Source organism: Homalodisca vitripennis, unplaced genomic scaffold (assembly GCF_021130785.1).
Source record: "Homalodisca vitripennis isolate AUS2020 unplaced genomic scaffold, UT_GWSS_2.1 ScUCBcl_329;HRSCAF=2082, whole genome shotgun sequence".
In the NCBI taxonomy this organism is placed as follows: Eukaryota; Metazoa; Arthropoda; class Insecta; order Hemiptera; family Cicadellidae; genus Homalodisca; species Homalodisca vitripennis.
This window is the reverse complement of record NW_025776442.1, coordinates 55116-65700: the sequence shown is the minus strand read 5'-3', so window position 1 is coordinate 65700 and position 10585 is coordinate 55116. Positions and strand designations below refer to the sequence as shown.

At 31.5% G+C, this 10585-nt stretch overlaps 1 non-coding gene across 1 annotated transcript; it reads left to right on the top strand.

Annotated features, from left to right (window-relative positions):
• Positions 1-4204: 4204 nt before the first annotated feature.
• Trnan-guu lies at positions 4205-4278 on the top strand. The gene has a single exon. It is a non-coding gene; the product is annotated as a tRNA-Asn (tRNA).
• Positions 4279-10585: the final 6307 nt, after the last annotated feature.

Below are 10585 nucleotides of genomic sequence, written 5' to 3'. Positions count from 1 at the left end.
TAATTAAAACAGGATTTCGTCCTTGTTAGTCCGTGAAGAACTCTTCATTAATTTCAAGAATCCTTCTATTTTGTCTTAAATTAGTTCATCAATTCCCCTAAAAGAGTAAACCCAATAATGATCTACGACATTACGAGTATCATTCTAAAGCTGCAGTGCATATATGAAATAAGAACATTCTGAATATTGTGCTTAGAATATTATGGTTCGTAAAGCAAAAATGTAATCACAGGATTAAACATTCATAGAGCTCACTGAGTATACAAAAATCATAGACGAATTCAATTAGTATTCTTTGTTTGAAGTTTATTTTTGACGATGGAAGGATTGTGAAAGAAAAAATCCTGTTTCCTTCTCAATTAGTATCTTGAAAAGCAAAGTTGGCATTTTCTACACAAATAATATTTAAAAATTAAAGTACGACGCACTCAGTAAACCCTTATTTATCATCACAATTATAATCTATAATATTTTATAAAATTATAGTTTTGTCTATATGTTTTTTGGTGTTTAAAAGTTACTGGAATATAATGAAATTGTACACGGATATTCTTAATGTAATGCAATAACCAATATCACATTGTGGACTGTCGGTTTGCTAGGCTATTTAAAAGTGTGAGAAGTTAAACCACTTTCTCGTTTACTACCGAATACCTATGTATATAGTTTAAATATAAAAACTGGAGAGAAAAAAGGACTCAAGAATACACTGAAGTCCAGTTATGATAAAATGAAACCCAGGCAGTGTCAATGCACAGGATGCAACTCCCAAGCACAGTTCAAGAGCAACTCACACGTTACATCAGTATAGGCGAAAGTGGGATAGCCACAAAATCTTAGATTATCTTAGGTATCCTAGATTTGTAAATCATTTTTTGTAGAAACTATAACAAAATTTTAACAATGTGCATTTTTTTATAAAAGTTCGAGTTCCGGTGGGAGCAAGTTACTTTGTGACATTTAATGACCATTGAAGTTTAAACTAGGATATTAACATTATAGAATTTTAATGCATGCAAATGAATAGCCTGAAACGTATTTGATTTTGGCGGGGAAATAATTATTCAATAATCATTGAAATTGCATTAGGATATTGCCACTTATACCAATTTAACGAATATAAATTGATTACTTTTAGAATGAATTAATATGGATGAAATAGTTTTAAGTTGTAGTTCAAGAAGTGGCTTTTGCTTGGTAACTTGTTTTCAACATGCTGAAGAGACACCTAGATGCACAGGAGTGCACAAGACAGCTCCAACCGCTTCGCTCTTAGAAGGAACGTATGTTATCGTTCCTAGAAACTGCTGACATGTAATCAAGCAAAGCGTATTGATTTGGTTGTGGCTTTCTTGCAATTACTTATGCTCATGTTAGCTAATGACATTGAATGTTAGGATAGAATAACTTTTTAGTTTAAAAAAGTTTTATATGTTATGTTACATTTTTACAAATTTTTATCTTGCAATATATATATATAAATATAATTTATTAGTTTAATAGTACATAATAATAATATAACAATACGAACACTATGTATATATTTTGTTGCTTATGTATAGTATAGATGTGTTTATGATTAGCATTTACATTTAAAAAACGATTTTTAAGAAGATAAATTTGATTTATAAAACAATTACACTACAAGTGATTTGTAAGAGTTGACGTTTGCTTAAACATCCATCTTTAAAATGGTATCTTGCAACCATTTATTACGCGAACAATATTTGCAGAAGCTTCGGTCTCAATAGTTTCAAAGATTTATTTTGAGTTAATTGTGTGTGCTCAGTTAATATGTTAGCGTTTCGGAAAACTTTTCTTCAGTTTTATTTTGCTCCCAAGGCGAAAGAAAATTTTATTTCCTTTAAAAAGTTATCAAAGTTGCTTTTGAGTTAGGACTTTTAACTATGGTATTCTGTTTATTTACTAATTCCCTTATCCGAGTGGCATTGTTTATTTGATATAAACGTATAATATATTACAAATGCAAGGGCCGAGCATTTAAGCAGTAGTGATGTACCATAGTGAAAAATCATTTCATTTTAAAGCTAGTGCTACTTAAAATGACATATTAAAAACCTTTTTCTTTGCAAATGACATATCCCTTAAAGTATCTTTGCGCCTGATTTCGGAGTAAGAGGACATTCTGAAAGGGTATGGTTGGGGGTAGGGGCCTTCTGGTAAGTCCCAGAAGGAAGAATGTAAGGTATTAATCTCAGTCATGTCTCCTCTGAAGAAGGGAAGCCAATTCTGAACTAGCCTTTCTGGACAAAGCAGGCTGGGGGTGGTACGCCCCTTGTCTTGACTATCAAGAACCTTTGACCCTTAAGAATCCCCAAAATCTTCCGCAGTAGGCTAGACCTATCGATGTATCCCCTGCACCCCCAAAAATCTCAAAATTTGCGGTTAGGGATGTGTGCCGCTCCTGGAAATCCAAAGGATATCCCAGATTTATATGACACATCGGTTTTTGCTATATCCACTCTAGGTTCAACTGGACCATATAAACCAGCCAGAAGTGAACTCTTCTTTGAAACAATTTAGTTCTCTTTTAACTATATTTTGAAAAGGGAACTTAGTTGTTTACATTATGAGAAAAGGTACTTCATACTCTAGTATGTTCTAACTTTAAATATTTCCTAATTGTTTTGTTGAAAATAGGTTCCATAAAACTTCATGAGGTGATAACTCAGCACTATATTTACGAAGTCAATGTTGTAAATCTTTACACCAAGGGTTAATTAAAATGTAAAAAGATTAAAACCTATGCCTCTAAACAGCATAGAAAAGAACTAAGAACTAAAGTAAATTAATAATCATTATTTTCAAATTTACCATTAGGATACTAAATATGACAGCTTTTCTTAGGGATGACTGTGTATTATTGAATAAAGTACGTTTCATTGGGTTCCTCAGGGATCAACTCTTTATCCGGTGCTATTTGTTCTTCGTATACGGTGTCTAACTCTTCAATCATTCGTAGCAAGTTGGGTTAGTGAAATAATATTTCCACCCTAATTTGTTTATATTTATATTATTATAGTACATGACACTGAGGGAATATTGGGAATCAAATCTAAATGAGCATCAATTAAACTAAATGAAATATTTGTAGACTCTAATGTTTCAATAAATGCTAATTTCAGCTTTTTTCCTTACTTTGACCGTTGTGATGAATTATACATCTTTATAATCAATAAAACGTTTTTTAATGTTGTTATAATTTAATAAATTCTTGAAAACTAATGGTTTAACATAAGATCTCTATTTATTACTTATCTATTACCATATTGTACAAATAAATGAGATAATGTTGTACCAATCCGACAGCACAATAACCTTTTGATTGGATGTGTCACACTTGACACCTGCTATATTGCTTGACACAGAATGTGAACAGGGGTACACGAGTGAAAGAAACGTCCAGGTAATTAACTGCAGTACTAGGTGTCATAGAAACCACCTTGTGGACACACACTTATTGAACTTTTTCTTTTAGATTATTTTTGATACTAATGAATATTTCTCTATTACTTTTTTAAGTTTGGATTGGATCAAACAATTATTTTTATTGCTTTAAATCACTGCTGCTATATTTCTACGTGTTTTAAAACTTTAAAATATTTATTATTATCAATATTATGAGTATATGCCAGTCATTAAGTGATATTTAATAAAAGTAACATGGCGTTACTTCGCACGCAGTGTACAATAAAACGTGTCAACATATAAATGTGAGTCTTTAAACACTTTACGTTGTGACAGTTTATACAATTGATAAACAGGCTCAAGATTTTACTGGGCCTTGTTATCAGCTGCAGTTTTCCACGTTAGCCCAGTGACTGGCTGATGTAATATTTATCGTTTATTATTGCCATAAAAACAATGATAGAAAAATAATAACGATGTTTTATATTATACTCAATTGGGACGACATTGTCCACATACTTCAGCAAAACTGTAGTCTAATATAACATATTTTTACCAATGAAATAGTCAAAATTCTTTCACATTCTGTTAACAATTATAAATTATGTATCGTAAAAGTTTACAAAATAACTAACTGTAGTGAGCTTAGCCCTTTATAAATTAACCCTCTTGTCAAATTTTAAGAGACCTGCATTTTGATTTTCTAAATATTAAGTACAGTAATTTGCTTTAAATTTCTTGCTGGTATAGTGAGATTTCTTACTTCCCACCAGCAGCCTCCGTGGCGCAATTGGCTAGCGCGTTCGGCTGTTAACCGAAAGGTTGGTGGTTCGAGCCCACCCGGGGGCGTTCGATTTTGCAACTTTTTTTTTAAGTCTTACAGTCTTAATTATGAATCCTTATGATTCATAGTCAAGGCTTACGGTAAATAATAAATAGGAGCATTTAAATAGTTTTTTTATTGTTTTATATAATTTTTACGTACACAACCTTTATAACTGTACATTATTTTTATTATGATTATATTGTGTCTATTAATATTTTTTTTATTTATCATGTTTTTTTACCTAATTGACACCAGTTTTCACACTTGGCACTTTTTAATGAGTTTGAATGTAGCCTACACTTAAAATGTTTAACTTGAATACAACTTCTTCTAAAACAATACATTTCCATATAGGCGATTGTCTACCACTTTATTATTTTTAATACATTTGTTTATGTTATAGAACAGACTAATAACTCATTTTATCATTAATATTCATTATGTTGAATGTAGCTGTTATACAATGTAAAATTACTAAACGTTTCTATTTTCAAAAAAAATTTTCTAAACTGTAAATAAAACTGCAAGGGAGACTAATATTACTTTTAAATTTTACCTCGAGGTTGATTAGTCTCTATGCAATATTTAAGTGTCATAGGTTGTCAAAAGATTTGTTTCCGACTATCTTTATTTTCCCCTATTCAAAACTGAAAATGAAGTGTAAAATGTTTCAAAAATATTTATGTTGTCTGGGTGTTAACCTTAGAATAATATTAACTGACACATTCACAATTCGTAGTGATGTCAATTCTGCTTGATTTTTTCCTTAGATTTAGTTCCTTAAAACGAATACACCTATTTTTTAAACTATTTGATTGTTTAATATTGCATGAAGTTATTACTTACAATGTATTAATGAAAGTTAATGGTTTTCTTTTAAAAATGTGTCTCACGTTTTCATACGGGTACTCTTGTGAGCCTCAAAAGCTTTCTTACGAATCTAAAACTCTGTCGTGTGAAAAATCACACTACGGATACAATAATATTTTCTTCTGTTTTTTAATTTATCGTCTTACTAAAGTCTATTAACGGTTTTTTTAAGAAATTTCAAGAATTAGTTTATATTTACATTTGATCAGATTACCAATGTAACAGATACATAATTATTTGTGTTTAATCCGTGTCAATATATCTTCTCCGATTACATACATTTGATACGTGTATTTATTTTTGAAAGAAATGTTTAAAATGTTTATATTTGAAGATATAAAAAACAGAATTAGCTTTGATGATTTTCCTTTTACATTACGAATTATCTCGTGCTTGTTTCTCTCAGGGCTTTTTGTAAACATGTTACATCACATGTTTGTTTGCCTGCTATATTCCATTATTATATTCAACTTCTTATATTGCAGAAACATTCTTTACAGGTTTACAGGAAATTATAATCCTTGAAACTCTTTAACTGTGGAGCCTTAACGGTGGGTGGTACGTTTACTACCTTAAAAACACAACAGGCTTGGTTCAGTTGTAAATTTGTATTCACCTCATCATGAATCAACTGAGCAAGTGCATGTTGGTTTACCACAGAAAAGGAAAGAAACCATATGAGAGAACAATCTAAAAAAATGTGTTACTTGTTATTGATGTGAGGCTGTGCTCAGTGAATCACAGTTGATTAGTTTGAATCACATATCTAGTTACTTCGTTAGTTGCCTTCCAATGATTTCTCAAATAGACCACAGAGCGCTCTTTTTCCTTCTACCATAAATATCCCTTACAATTAGTTTATGATTTTATAAGTTCATTCTTTATTTTGTTTAATGTTCAAAAATTGTGCAAGTAGTATTTGATTATTTTACTTTTGTTGCTATTACAGGATCGCAAGCTTTAATTTCCCTGTATCATTCATTATGTCCATAATATATATATATATATATATATATATATATATATATATATATAAATACATGACTTACAAACATGATGTTTTACACGAAGCTTGATTTCTATAAAAGGATTACTAAGCTTGATGATGGTGCATATAACTCTATGAGGTTTGGCTAATGTTAGCGAATGTTTTTATATTTTTCTTATGAATAGCCTTTATTGCAATTACAAAAGAGCAGAATAAAATGTTAAAAATAATTTAACTGAGTGCATTCTTATAACATATTATCATGTCCATTATATTTTTGTTAAGTTGTTTGCAGACTATTCTTAAAGTAAAAAGAAATAAAAAGAAACAGAGCGGAAAGTAAGTGTTGTAAATAATTGGTTTCAGAGCACTCTTATGTCGTAGTAAACCCCACCCCCTTATGTCGTAGCACTCTACAATGATGTCATTGACTCTCCCTAGCTAACGGTTACATTTATTATTTGAACACTAATTTGAACCTAACTTAATGGAAAACGTTTGAATAACATGTGATAGGATTTCTTGATAAAAATGTCAACTGTACGCATTAAATGTGCGTGAAACTGCATTTGTATAGAGGGAAAGAAGAAATTCTATGGTTGTGCATAACTGACCAATGATTAAGCGCCATTAAAACGTACTAATTGTTCATAAAATAAAAACTTAAATAAGACACATATTTGCTAGTAGATAAACACAATTATTTAAGGTTTTTTGTCTATTCTATTCTATTCTAAAGGAAGAAATATAGCTCAAAATGAAAACTGTACGTTACTTTATTGAAAATCTTAAACAGTGCATACTTTATTTTACATTGTAATGTAATATTTTCTATACTATGCTTACTAGATATTAAATTCCATACCCTAAATGATGTTCCACTGTAATTTTCAGTTATTTGTCCATTGTTCTCAACGAGTTATTTTTTCGCCTACTTATTTAATAAATGTATTCAAGTTTCATAAACTACATAGCAAGGCTTTTAATAAAACTTAACTCGCCAAATTGAAAGTTTCTGATACAGCTTGTTATGAAAGGAGCAACACCACTTTATTTCAAGATGTAATTTGACTGGCTTCAATATTATAATTATCTACGTTATTGTTTGAATATTAAAACAGGTTGAGTCCCAGACTGATTTTTTTAAGGTTACTACAGCCCACATTCATCATATTTGCTGCATACAAAGTCTGCTTCACAGACCGCGTGTATCAGATTTGATCACAAGTAATGGACTTATAAAAAGCTCCGTGAATCGTATTTGCTGCACGTTTCAAGCCTATAACCCTATACTACTGTGTTGTCTGGGTTGTGGGTAAGTGCCAGGTGTTGTTGGTTTGTGAAAGTTGGCCACACTGTAACCCCCACCACATTCTGACATCATATATGAGCACATGGTATGCCCTGGACCAGACCGTGTGTATCAAATATGCGCACACTGTCTTAATAAGGTTGGAAAACCAAGTTTTTAACTATTCGCATATATCTTGAAAATATACAACGAGCAGAAGATTTATATAAATTTTAAGCTACATGGTCTAGAAAAAAAGATTTTGTTAATTTTTCCGTGGTCTGTTGAAATAAATTTCCATGCAGCAAATTTGATGCACATGGGACTTAACCTGTTAAAAACTATTGCGCCTCATTCTTTAAGTGTTTGGTGTATTGTTTAACTTCTTACTCTTTAAGTGTAAGCAAAAATAATATAATAAATTACAGATCTCAGAGAAACTCCACATTAAACTTGTGCGTTTTACGCATGTGGTAGCGTAAAACTAATGATGGATTAATTTACACTGCCTACTTGTGATGAGGAATACAGACCATTGATGTTTCGTTAAGGGTGTTTCATGTTCTTATTAACGGTGTTCTAACAAGTTGAAGTAAAATTGGTGCAATACGGTGGAAACTTTCAAATTTCCTCTTATAACTAATACTTCTATAAAAGTAACTATTAGCTACATATTAAGACTCTTTAATTGTACAATTTCAAATTAAAATTGTTTCCAGTTCTTAACATTATTACATAATTGTATTTTATTCCATCTACCAATTGGGCAATTTGTGAACAGGCAATGACTATAAGGTTTTTTCTTGTTGAAGTCTCTTTGAATTCAACCATTTTTTAATACTAGTAATATCCGTATTTATGTGGTTACCTTTTTTTCTCAGATCCCAGCATTACATCGAAAATATACTATACTTGAAGATTGGCACGATGTACGTTACAAGAACGTATAGTACTATTTCATTCACTTAAAAAGAAAATAAGAACAGTCCAAGTAAGGATCCTTGGAGCACACCAGAAACTACCCAACTGGCTAAACTCATCATTTTAATTATTACGCGGCCTAGGTCATGGTTATAGGGTTTACCACTTTCTGCTCTGTTTCCATGTAATGTTTTTTCCTATAAGATGGATTTCCAAAGTGAGGGCAAATTATATAAAGGTGAAATCTATAAAGGCAGTTTTTCGAAGTGGTTTCAACTAAAAGCCTTCATGATAGTGAGACAGATTCTCATCTTCATATTAGAACTCATCCATTATATTATGTATTCTACCACATCTTTTAATTTGGTAGGAAGTAGAGCATTATTGACGGAATCGAAACCTTTGGAAAGGCCATAAAGAACGAAAATTGTGCTTTTTTTATTCATGTCAGTTATAATTTTATCTGTTAAGATTTTTTATCGACGTTTGATGGTTTATTAGAATATTGGGATTTCAAAAGTTTGTCTTCTTAAGAAATTAGAAGACCGTGATTTAAAAATTGATTTCAATTGCAAACTTTTTTAATATAACGTTGGCATGTTATCCGTAATGGTGCACTGGTAACTGGGATACTGACGGTCACTCTTTTTAACTAAAATATGTTCAGTATATTTTGTTGTTGTACATATTTGATTAATTAGTAGTATACAATCATACCAAGATATTTACAAACAGCCAAAGGATACTTATTCACCTTTTTTTCTGCTGAAGTGTAGTGAGTGAGATCTTGTTTAAATTATGTTTCAGAGATTCCCAAACGAGATTTTTTTTAAGTATAAACGACATGTAAACCTTCACGTACCAAAATCCAATCCTTGCAACTATCAGATTTAAGTTTATACTAGTGGAAGATTAAGTTGCGTATTTCAATACGATATTAGTAAGCGTGTGGAAATTTATTGATAGTAACTCTTATCCGTACCATCCTCAGTGTTTCATATTGTACAACTATAATATAACAATGGTATAATCAAATTTCCTGAAAAGCACTCTGTACACTATATTGGTCCACTTTCAACCAAGATGGTATTAGAGGTTACCATTGTAATTTGTACAAATTAATGTTCATTATACTGATATAATATAACGTTTTTCTTAATGGAGCGGCTCCAATCCCAAGTCCGAAGATATGATATGATGATATACCAACATGATATGTCGATTATCTACCAAGATGGTGGCCACGGGTGCCATCATGGCTCGAGTACTACATTGTACGTTGTATACGTTATGTCATGTTAATCATTTCGGTAGTGTCATAGATCGTGGTGGCCGAGACCTACGGTGAGGAGACCACCTCTATCCGGCAGATCGCGGCTCTCTGGACTCGTAACGTCTCGGCGTACATCGGCCCCCAGGAGACCTGCGTACACGAGGGCCGTATGGCCGCTGCTTTCAACCTCGCTATGATGTGAGTACCATATTGGGAAACCACAGTAGAGAGTCATTTAGTTTAAAAGTACCATATTGATGATTATTCTCATTTGGACACCAAATCAAATTATCACAGACAGGACTTCCATAATATTTTAGAAAGATTACCCCTTTTTCATAAACTTTGGATTTTTCACTGTACATATGTTCAACTCTACTATAATATTAATTCGTTGGAATAGTAAAACATCTATATTAGTTTTTTAAGACATTCTTCTTCAAGACATAGACATATTTCTTAAAATTTATGAACCTAGTTTTTGTGTTTCGTCATGTATACTTAACTACTATTAGCAAATTACCTGTTTGAGAACATGCATAGTGACTTGATGGTCTGTTAGATAGTCAAATTACCCCTATGAATACTGATGCAATTCCACACCAATCAACATCTGAGTTGGTTAAAAGAGACAACCTGTTAACAAGTTTAACTATACTGTTATTGGAGTAGTATTAAAAAAGGTTACTTATATTAAAATTGTTATAAAGGAGTAAATCTAAGATTCCTGGAATGTAAAATAAAACTATTTGTAATTAGATTAACTTTTTACCAACTGATAACCACGGATTCAGATTTGAAGAGAAGATAACTTACTACATGTTATCACTTGCCTCTGCAAGGAAAGCCAACATGGTCATAGTCCTTATAAGGTTATAGTTTTAGGACGTTATGACCTTGATAGAGTTTTGAAAAGTTAAAATGGTTAATGACGAGTGATTGTACTGCACCCACAGACAAAATCCTCAGAAAGTGAAAAGGGACATC